The 12261-nt window shown below is 40.8% G+C and overlaps 1 non-coding gene across 1 annotated transcript; it reads right to left on the minus strand.

Annotated features, from left to right (window-relative positions):
• Positions 1–5613: 5613 nt before the first annotated feature.
• trnav-uac (transfer RNA valine (anticodon UAC)) lies at positions 5614–5687 on the minus strand. Its single transcript has one exon. It is a non-coding gene; the product is annotated as a tRNA-Val (tRNA).
• Positions 5688–12261: the final 6574 nt, after the last annotated feature.

A 12261-nucleotide genomic window follows, 5' to 3' on the forward strand; every position in this document is an offset into this window, starting at 1 on the left:
TGGATTTGTTAAAGGCAAACCGTGATTGAGTTTCGTGATGAATTGACAGAGAGGGCTGATGAGGGCAATGTGGTTGATGTTGTGTAAATGGCCTTTCAAAAGACGGTTGATAAAGTGCCACAAAATAGACTTGTCAAAATGGGCGATAGTGGATGCTTCCTTATTCTTTAAAAGCGCTTTCTTTTATTTCACTCAACAGATAACTTTGAATGAGCGAAAACTGATCCACAGTGAGGCTTATTTCAAGTTTATACCCTTTTAATCTGAAAGGATATATTGGCCTTGGAAGGAGTGCAGCAAAAATTCACCAGATTGTTACCAGGGTGCAATAAGTTAAATTATGAGAAGATGTTGTATAAATTAGGTTTAAAATCACACAAGTCACACTGCAAAACGTTTTCATTTTTGATACATACATTAATGACCTGGACATGAGTATACAGGGTATAATTTGAAAGTTTGCAGATGACACGAATCTCGGGAATGTAGTAAACAATGTGGTGGATCGTATCAGACTTCAGGAGGACATAGAAAGCCTGGTGAAATTGACTTTAATAATAGAGGCATAGAGTACAAAAGCAGCACAATTATGCTAAACGTTTATAAAACACTGGTTAGACTGCAGCTGGAGCATTGTATTCAATTCTGAGCACCGCACTTTAGGAAAGATGTCAAGGCCTTGTAGAGGGTGCAGAGGAGATTTACTGGAATGGTAACAGGGATGAGGCACTTTAGTTATGTGGTGAGACTGGAGAATCTGGGATTATCCCCTGAAAGCGCAGAAGGTTAAGGGGAGATTTGAAAGAGTTGTTCAAAATAATGAAAGGTTTTGACAGAGCAAATAAGGAGAAACTGTTTTCAGTTGCAGAAGGGTCGGTAACCAGAGGACACAGATTTAAGGTAATTGGCAAAAGAGCCTGAGGCGACATGGGGGAACATAATTTACACAACGAGTTGTTATGATCTGGAATGCGCTGCCTGAAAGACCGGTGGAAGCAGATTCAATAGTAATTTTCAAAACGGGATTGGATAAATACTTGAAAAGGAAAATAATTTGCAGGGCTTATGAGGAAAAAGCTTATGGTGGTGAGACATCTTGGATAGCTCTTTCAAAGAACTAGCACAGGCACGATGGGCAGAATGATCTCCTTCTGTGTTGTAACATATTAAGTTTTGCTGGACGGAGAAGCAACACATTCCAAATCAGAACAGAGACAGGAGACTAAGTCAGTTCACCATTGTTTTTAATGAGATAGTAGCGGTTTCCGTAGTGTCGTGGTTATCGCGTTTGCTTCACATGCGAAAGGTTCCCGAGTGTAAACATTGTTTTGAAATTTGCTCTCCATAAACATCCACGGAGGAGACTTTTTCTCGTGCCAAAAAGGGCGACAGTGGCTGCTCCCTTATTCTTGAAAAGCTGCATCTTTTAATTCACGAAACAGATAACTTTGAGTGAGAGAAAACTGATCCTCAGTGACGCTCATTTCAAGTTTTATTCCCTTTTACTCTAAAAGGGTATATTGTCCTTGGAAGGAGCGCAGCCCAGATTTACCAGAATGTAAGCAGGGCTCGAAGGGTTAAATTATGAGGAGCGGTTACATACTTCTATTCCCTGGAATATAGAAGGCTTTTTATGATTTTGAAAGGTAGATAGACAAACCCTTTCCGCTGGTGAGGGAGCCTAAGACAATATCACAATATCACAGTAGATGTTTTACGAGTGAAAACGGCCCTACGCATCACTGTGAGTGTAAGAGACGAGCCCCTTGGTGCTGCGTCCTGTACAGTGAATGTCAAAACTTGTAAAAGTTGCAGAAAGTGTCAGGGGTTCAGATACACAAATCTCTAATGGGAATGAGATTTTGTCAGAGGTTGCAGCCTTCCCGACTTCTCTTGCCCTTTGCGAGACATCTGTTCCGGTTTAAATTCACAAACTGGATGAGTTGGTGATCACGGTACAGCAGACTCAGCGGTCCCGGGTGAGAGAGAGAGAAATCAGCCCGGGCGCGGCCACAATGTGCGCGGTGACACTGCAGGGGAGGTCGGGGGTGGAGTCAGAGCTTGGGTTCACCCCTGAAAGCAACATAAAAAGTTTAAAAGCGAATTCGCCCAACGGGGAGCTCGAATCCACGATTCTGAGATTAAGAGTGTTATGCTCTACCGACTGAGCGAGCCGGGCCTGAGAAATCCAACCACTCTTGTCTGTCATTGCAGTAAACTCGCCCCTGGGTGTCCATGTGTAGCAATCCCAAGATAACGTCCATATCATTGGCTGTGTTTATCTGTGTGTGTGTGTCCATCTGCAGGTTGATTTTGAACGAATACGAGTGTTTGTCTTCTGTTAGTAACATTAAATAAAAGAGCGCATCAGACACTTCCCTCCCTGACACTGGGGAACCAGTGAAAACGCAACTAAAGCATGAATTGCGGAATTATACAGACTCTTATCAGCGCCAAAAGTAGCTTCAGAATATATACACCCCAATAAATAAATAAATAATACAGGTATATGTAAATACATTTGCAACGAACAGAGTCACAAAACCAGAAATATTATTTGAACCTAATACAAACACTCCCAGATATATTTAGAAACCTGACATGTGTTTTCTGGTGGTGTCGTGGTTAGGATTCGGCGCTCTCACTGCCACAGCCTTGGTTCGATTCCTGATCAGAGGACTTGCTGTTACAAAAAACAAATGCCAATTTTGGAGAATCACAGCAAATGTTCGACACAGAAGGAGGCCATTCGGCCCATCATGTCCGCGCCGGCCGAAAATGCGCCACTCAGCCGAATCCTACTTTCCAGCACTCGGTCCGTAGCCTTTTTGGTTACGCCACTTCAGGTGCATCTCCAAGTATTATTTAAATGTAACGAGGGATTCTGCCTCCAGCACCCTTTCAGGCAGTCAGTTCCAGACTCCTGCCACCCTCTGGGTAAAAATAATTCTCCTCAGCTCCCCTCTAATCCTTCCACCAATCACTTTAAATCTATGCCCCCCTTGTTATTGACCTTCCTGCTAAGGTAAATAGGTCCATCCCATCCACTCCATCTTGGCCCTTCATAATTTTGTACACCTCACTTAAATCACACAACACCCTCTGAATACCAACATATATTGGACTCTCACCTTTTAAAAAGTATTCTGCTTTTCGATTATTCCAACCAAAGTGGACAATTTCACATTTTCCCACCTTTTACTACAACTGCCACCTTCTTACCGAATCACTTAACCTGTCCACCTCCCTTTGCGTCCTCCTCACGGCTTACTTTCCCACCTACCTTTGTATCAGCAGCAAACTTGGATACATTACACTCGGTCCCCTCATCTCAGTCATTAATATAGAATGTAAACAGCAATTGCAACTTAAATTGCAAGGGCCGTTCGCGTGTAAAGCGAACTGGTAACCACTACACCGCAAAAAACCGCTGGTGATTTATACTGGACAGAGGGGAACTGACCAGTCGCCTCTCTCTGCTCTGATTGGGACAGTTTCACTTCTCTTTAAACAACACCTGTCCTGTCCCACACTAAAATCATGGAATGGAATCATAGAATATTACAGCACAGACGGAGGCCATTCAGCCGTGTTGACCAGCCTACTCTTTGAAAGAGCTGTCAAATTTCGTCCAAAAAAACAGCGTTTTCCCCGTAACCTTGCAAATCAGTCCTCTTCAAGTACCTGTCCAATTGCCTTTTGAAAGTTCCTATGAAAGCTGCTTCCACCACCCTTTCAGGGAGTGGCTACCAGATCGGAACAACCCTCGGTGTGAAAAAAAAATCTCCTCTGTTTCCCCTCTAGTCCTAAAAGCTCTCAATCCTTCTCTACGGATGCCTTTATACAAAAATGTCATTCATCAAAACAACACAAGTTACACAGGAAAACGTCTTCATTTTCAAATAATTAACGTTCCGAAGGAGCTCCCTAATTTCCCTCCCCTAACCTGATGAATCAGATCATTCTCGTCCGGATCCTTTTCCACGTGAATCGGCTCTCCCCCACCCCCGTCAGGAAGTAGCCATTCTGATTCTGTGACTGTGGCCGGCTTTGTTCGGGCAGTTGGTTTGACAGGGACCTCACACCGCACCCTCCTCCCGTGTTTTCTTCCACATCCGCAGATTGGGGCCGGGCCTGGACTGATTTTTTTCTCTGTCTCACCCGGGGCCGCTGAGTCTCCTGCTCAGATCACAAACCAGCTCTCCTACACCCGATCACCAACTCACCCAGTTTGTAAATTGAAACCGGAGCAAGTGCCTCGTAAGAGGGCAAGAGATGTAGGGGAGGCAGCAACCTCTGACTAAATCTCAGGCTCATCAGAGAGGTTTGTGTATCTGAACCCCGAATAAACTTCTGCTCCTTTTAAAGTTTTGACCATTGCACACTGCGCGGCACTCACAGACTCGTCTCTTGCACTGACCTTCAAGCAAGCGGAGGGTTCACTCGCGAAAGCAGCGGAAAAGTTTAAAACAGAATTCGCCCAACGTGGGATTCGAACCCACAACCATGTGTTACCGACTGAATTCGCCGGGCCTGCAAAAATGTTTCCATTTGGTCCATTATTGCAGCGAGGCAGCTGCTGGCTTCGCCCCAGGCGCTGAGTTTCGAATCGTGGAAGGATGCAGCTCAGAAGCAGGCGATTCGGGCCATCGCGCCCGTGCCTTGTCCGACAAACCATGTACCAGATTCTCCTGAATTCCAAGGTGTGGAACGAAAGTGAACAACAAAAGCCCTTACATTCGACCGTGGAGGTACAGGCAATTTTCTGAGAAACAGGTTTCTCTATTTCCCGGTGTTTGCCTGTCTCTCTGGCTGTGTTTATCTCTCTGCGTGTGGAGCTGCAGGCTGATTTTGAATTAATAAGCATGTTTGCGCATGTTTCTTGCAAAAAATAAATGAGGGAATCAGACGCTTCTCTCCCTGACACTGGGGAACTAGTGAGGCAGAATTCAGAGCTGGGTTCTGTTTATTGCGAAAAAGGCAATGCAATATGAATTCCCAAATTATTCAGACTCCAACCAGCGCGAAGAACAAGTGTGACCCCGACGTGATTTGAACACGCAGCCTTCTGATTTCGAGTTAGATGCGTTGCCTTTTCCTGAGCCTATTGTACTTTACTCCTATTTAATCACGGGAATATTCGCAATCAAGAGCGAAAACAAATTAAAAGCTGAATCACAGAGAAAGGGAAATCCATGCTACATCTGATAAGGTGGTTAATAGAATTACCTGGTGGTCTAGTGGTTAGCATTCGGCGCTGTCACCGCCGCGGCCCGGGTTGGATTCTCGATCAGGGAAGTAAATTTTGAACACTTGTTATGTAAATCGCATGAACTGACTCAAAGTCTGTGAGAAGAAAAAAAAACAATCATTGTTTTCATCACCATTAATTAACCGATAACGTTATTTTGCAGAATGAAAGGCGACTGAAGGAAGTTGGAAAAGTTTAATAATTTATTTTGTGCGATGAACTTTTTATCCCTTCTCATTTGACACGGTGTATTTTTAAGGGGTTGGTTTAAAATGTTCAATGCTCGTGAGACCACGAATTTGTGTTAAATTTAACAGGACCGGCTATTTCACAGAGAAAAAATAAATTTGCTCCAAATAAATAAATTTTGCCCGGGATTGAACCGGGGACCTTTCGCGTGTAAAGCGAACGTGATAACCACTACACTACAGAAACTTCTGCTTCAGTCATTAGCCAGAAGTTCGAATGACTGCATTGACTCTCTTTCATAACTATTCAATTGATCGAAGTTGCACAAGTCACAAAAGAAAAATGTTCATTTCAAAGTTATTAAACTCCCAAATGTGACCTGCCTTGTTTGGACAGGGGTTGACCCTGACGTCACAGCCTCAACAAAGCATATTCTCAACATTTCCACTGGGAACAGGAGGAGGCCATTCAGCCCCTTGAAGCTGTTCCGCCCTTCAATTCGATCACAGGTGATCTGTAACTGAAATCCATTTAACCGCCTTTGCTCCCTATCCCTCGATACCCTTACCCAACAAAAATCGATCGATCTCAGTCTTGAAAGCTTCAATTGACCCCCAGCATCCACAACCTTTTGGGGGACAGAGTTTCAGACTTCTACTGCCCTTTGTGTAAAAAAGTGCTTCCTGATTTCGAACCTGAATGGCATGGTTCTAATTTTAAGGTTATGTCCCCCTCGTTCTTGATTCCACAGAGGAAATTGATTCTCTCTCTCTATTCTATCGAATTATTTAAACACCTCGCTCAGACCGCCCCTCAATCTTCTATACTCGAGGGAATACGAGCGCAGTCTATGCAGCCTGTCCTCATAATTTAACCTTTTTAGCCCTGGTAACATTCTGGTGAATCTGCTTTGCACCCCCTCCAAGGCCAATCTATCCTTCCTGAGGTTCAGTGCCCAAAACTGAACGCAGTTACTCCAGACGCAGTCTAACCAGAGCTTCATATAACTGGAACATAACTTTCACTTCTTTATATTCCAGCCCCCTGAGATAAAGGCTGATATTCCGTTAGCCTTTTAAATTATTTTTGGACCCGTCCGTTAGCTTTTACTATTTTTTGTAAATGAACCGTTAATTCTCTCTTCATCTCCACAGTTCCGAGCTTCTTACCATTTGGAAAATACCCTGACCATCGGTCCAAAGTGGATTACCCCACATTGAACTCCATCTGCCATAGTTTTGCCCACTCACTTAATCTATCAATGTCCCTTTGCAACTTTCCATTAAGTAGTCGCATCCACACTACTTAATGTCCCACCTAACTTCTTGTCATCAGCAAACTTGGATATACGACTCTCTGTTCCTTCATCTAAGTCATTGATAAATATGGTGACACTCTGAGACCCCAGTTACAGATCCTGGGGGACACCACTAGTCGCATCCTGCCAATTGGAGTATGTACCCATTATCCCTACTCTCTGTCTCCTATCTCCGAACCAATTCTTTACCCCTGTCAATACGTTGCCTCAAGTTCCATGCGCTTTCATTTTTGCCAACAGTCTCTTGTGTGGAACCTTATCAAATGCCTGTCGGGATTCTATATAAATAATATCATAGGAATATAGGAACAGGAGTAGGCCATTCAGCCCCTCGTGCCTGCTCCGCCATTTGATAAGATCATGGCTGATCTGTGATCTAACTCCCTATACTCGCCTTTAGCCCATATCCCTTAATACCTTTGGTTGCCAAAAAGCTATCTATTTCAGATTTAAATTTAGCATTTGAGCTAGTATCAATTGCCATTTGTGGTAGAGAGTTCCAAACTTCTACCACCCTTTGTGTGTAGAAATGTTTTGTAATCTCGCTTCTGAAAGGTCTGGCTCTAATTTTTAGACTGTGCTCCCTGCTCCGAGAATCCCCGACAGGCGGAAATAGTTTCTCTCTATCCACCCTATCCGTTCCCCTTAATATCTTATAAACTTCGAACAGGTCACCCCTTAACCTTATAAACTCTGGAGAATACAACCCCAATTTGTGTAATCTCTCCTCGTAATTTAACCCTTGAAGTCCGGGTATCATTCTCGTAAACCTGCGCTGCACTCCCTCCAAGGCCAATATGTCCTTCCGAAGGTGCGGTGCCCAGAACTGCTCACAGTACTCCAGGTGCATTCTAACCAGCGTTTTGTATAGCTGCATCATAACTTCTACCCCCTTGTACTCGAGTCCTCGAGATGTAAAGGCCAGCATTCCATTAGCCTTATTGTTTATTTTCTGTACCTGTTCATGACACTTAAATGATCTATGTACCTGAACCTCGAGGTCCCTTTGGATATCCACTGTTTTTAATTTTTTACCATTTTCAAATTACCCTGCTCTAACCTTTTTTGATCCAAAGTGGATGACCTCACATTTGTCTACATTGAATTCCTTTTGCCACAGTTTTGCCCATTCACCTAATCTATCAATATCGCTTTGTAATTTTATGTTTTCATCTACACTGCTTACAATGCCACCAATCTTTGTGTCATCAGCAAATTTTGATATGAGACTTTCGATGCCTTTGTCTAAGTCGTTAATAAATATTGTGAATAATTGAGCCCACAAGACAGATCCCTGCGGGACTCCACTAGTCACATCCCTGTATACTGGTTACCATGTTCAATTCAACTTATTAAATGTAACTTTATTCCTTGTATACTTGTTTCCATGTTCAATTTAACAATTAACTGTCACTTTATTCCCAGTATACTGGTTACCATGTCCAATTCAACAATTAATTTCAAATTGATTCACTGTATACTGGTTACCATGTCCAAATTAACTAATTTGCTGTAACGTTGTCCATTGTATACTGGTTGCCATGTTAAATTTAACAATTAACTGCAGCTTTATTCCCTGTATACTGGGTACCATGTTCAATTTAAAAATTAACTGTAGCTGTATTTGCTGTATACTAGTTACCATGTTTAATTTAACGACTTAATTGTAAATTTATTGCCTGTATGTTGGTAACAATGTTTGATTCAACTACTGAAATGTAACTTTATTGCTTTTATACTCGCTACCAAGTTCAATTTCAAAAAATAAATGCAACATTTTTTCCTGTATACTGGTTACCATGTTTAATTTAACAATTTACTGTAAATTTACTCCCTGTATACTGGTTACCGTTTCCAATTCCAATAATTAACTGTAACTTTGTTCCATGTATACTGATTGTCGTGATCAATTTAACAATTAACTCGAACTTTATTACCTGTATACTGGTTGCCATGTCAATTGAACAATTAACTGGAAATTTATACCCTGGATACTGGTCAACATGACCAATTTAACTAATTAACTGTAACTTTATTCCCATTATGCTGGTTACCTTGTTTAATCTAACAATTAACTGTAACTCTTTTCCCTGTATACTTGTTACCATGTTCAATTTAACAATTAAATGTACCTTTATTCTCTGTATACTGTTTACCATGTCAATTTAACAAATAATTCCAACATTATTCCCTATATATAGGTTACCATGTTCAATTTAACTGATTAATTCGAACTTTATTCCCTGTATACAAGTAACCATGTTCAATTTATCCAAACAATTATAATTTTATTCCCTCTATAATAGTTAACATGATCAATTTAAAAATTAACTCTAACTTTATTCCCTGTATACTGGTTACGATATTAAATGTAACAATTAATTGTAATTTTATCCCTGGTGTACTAGTTACCATGTTCAAATTGGAAATTATCTTTAACTTTATTCTTTATCAACTGGTTACCATGTTCAACTTAATAACTAACTGTAACTTTATTCCCTGTATACTGGTAACCATGTTCAATTTAACAATTAACTCTAACTTTATTCCATGTATACTGGTTACCATGTCCAATTCAATTAATTAACTGTATTTTTATTCCCTCTATACTGTTTACATTGTTCAATTTAACAATTAACTCTAACTTTATTCCCTGTATACTGGTTAGCATGTCAAATTTAACAATTAACTGTAACTTTATTCCCTGTATACTGGTTGCCATGTTCAATTTTACAAATTAACTCTAACTTTATTCACTGTGTACTGGTTACCACGTCCAATTCAAGGAATTAACTGTAACTTTATTCCCTCGATACTGTTTACCATGTTCAATTTAACAATTAACTTTAACTTTATTCCCTGTGAGAATCCCTACGTGGTCAGTTTTTAGTAAAATATTAAAATGCCTACGTGGCAAAGAAGCAGAATGCAAAATGGTTAGAAAGGGTTAATTAGTTATTAACTGAGATTGATACAAGTGGCCTGGCCCTCCTGCTGGGCCATATGTTTGCTTAGTCAGCAGGCCTGCATTGTCTTATCAATGATAGGTCTTTGATGTGAGTCAAGGACTGGTCTGAATGTCTCCATGTTTATGGCAGATCAATATAGGTAACGAGCTTCGCCAAAGTTGAAAGACATTCCAGGTTGGGAGATAAGGAACAGAAGGAACAGGGAAGAACATTCCAAGTTGGAAAGTGAGGAAGTTATCCCCTTTGATGTTTAACAGCAACATGGTCAGCACATGATTATTTATGATTGGCCGGAAATAATGTAACCTCGCATGGCAACCTGTGCCCGGCTTATGATTGGTGTTGACCCTCGTTAAGTATGTTCCAACCCTATTGATTTGTATAAAAACGTGTGGATTTCTGTATGTTTTTGTTCTTGCTCTGCCAGCATAGAAGGACTCTATCAGGAGTCCAAATCAATGCTGCAGACTAAGAACCCTGCTATTAAAGATGTGTTGAATTTTAAAATGTATTCGACTTCAGTTATTACTGAACCAGACTGAGGGGAAAGAATCCGGATCGTCATTTGGTGGCAGCGGTGGGATCTTAACGGTCGTTCACCGAGGGTTCGCGGAGTAAGAGGCGGATTGTCTCAGACACGGAGGAAGGAAATGGCGCCCCGATGTAAGTAGTCTTAATTTACTATGTCGGTTTTCCTCCAATCCGTCAGTCTGACGACGAATCGTCCGATCGCTAACACTCGTGTGGCATCCTTACAAGATTCAGGTCAGTCTGGCGAATACACAGAATAGCAGGAAGAGGTCAGTGGTCGAATATCACTGAGGGAATAACTTGTAAGCGGTAGGTCAGTGGTTAATATCACTGAGGGTAGTCAGGGTTTAAGTTCCTGATGATTGGATATAAACAGGAACTATTGATAAAGACTTAGATGCCGCCAAAAAAGGCTCAGGAATTAATTTGGAAAAATAACAGAGGTACCTCAGCCAAAGAACTAATTGCTTTATGGAGACAGTACTGTAAAAAAAATGGATAGAATTAAGTGACTAGACAAATGTTTAAAAGACAGAGACCCGAAAAAGAAAGGTTTTGTTGTTTAAGTGTACTGTCCCTTTAAAAAGCCTGTCTTTGATCAGTGTTTATTTTGTCGGTGTTGTGGGCCACGCCCCCTTCTTACTGTGTCTTGTGTGTTTTCTTCCTTTGTGTAATGTATCTGTCTTGTCGTGTGTTTAATTCTGATACTGCCGAATTAAAATTGGAGTTATTGAGGTTAAGTGACCTATTAAATTCTGGTTCTTATAAAGTGTGGGCATGTTAAATTCCAGACATGGGATCTTCAAAAAATTGGCATTTTGATTGTTTATTTTGTGATTGGCTGTGGTTTAAAAAGAGGTTACAAATTAACGGGATACATTAAAAAACTATCTGGTATCATTGTGATAGGAAAAGTCGGAAAGCTGGAACAGCTCGGAGCGTTGATTATAATCAGATCCACTAAAAGTATGTGAAAAAATAGTGTGCAAAAATATAGTATAAAGCAATCCACAAATGTGAGAAGTAAACAAATCAGTCAAACCTGTGTGAAGTGAAATTTTGAAGGTGGGAACTTAATCTCAAAAGGGAGAAGGATCAAGTAACTCCTACCACAAGAGCAAGTTAATATTAACCCCTTCCATCCCAAGAAGCCAGACTGTCATGCCAAGAGCAGTTCAAACAGATAGAAATGACCCAGTCGGTTGAGAACTGTCTGAGGCTTGCCCAGAACACAGGTGAACATGAGGTAATAATTGGTATAGGTTATATTAGTAAAATTGTCCCAATCACTCGGAAATGCCAAAGGCTACAATTGACTGAGATATAAGTTTTCACGCTACAGTGAAAAATTGATTAGAAAGGAATATAAAACAAATCATATGAAAAGGAAGCATAGGTTAGACAATTGGAAGTCCATTACTTGAGCTATGTACTGACACAGGGTACTAAACGCCTATCAGTTTTACCCTGCCACAGTATGATAAGGAAGTTTTGACAAGTTCTGGGGCTATTCAATTTTATTTGAAATTAATAGTAGAATCCAAGATCTGACCAAAGAGGGGAGACCTTCCCTGACAAATTATATAACTCGCATTGAGAATGCTAAGAAAACTCAACAATTAGATCAACACCTCCTAACTCAAGTGTTAAAACATGGAATGGAGGTGGACATCGTAAAAAGAGATAGGCAAATATGGAGATGTAAAGATCTGTGATAAGTGATATAGCAACTGCCTTTGCCTCAGTTGTTAACACCATTGATTTGACAACATTAGATCAAAAGGTCAGAGATTTAGGATCTCGCATTAAAGATATATTAAAAGATAAATGAAAATACAGATAAGGAATTGTCTGAGGATCAAATGCTGACCATATATTTGCAAAGGATAGCTACAGTGCTAGAAACACATGCCCAAACCATTAATAAATTAATAAAAGAGGAATATAACGTATCTTAGCAGGCGGCTGCTAATGATATCTGCTTAATGTGGTTACATCTTGAA

The sequence above is a fragment of the Heptranchias perlo genome, unplaced genomic scaffold (assembly GCF_035084215.1).
Source record: "Heptranchias perlo isolate sHepPer1 unplaced genomic scaffold, sHepPer1.hap1 HAP1_SCAFFOLD_50, whole genome shotgun sequence".
NCBI classification, from domain to species: domain Eukaryota; kingdom Metazoa; phylum Chordata; class Chondrichthyes; order Hexanchiformes; family Hexanchidae; genus Heptranchias; species Heptranchias perlo.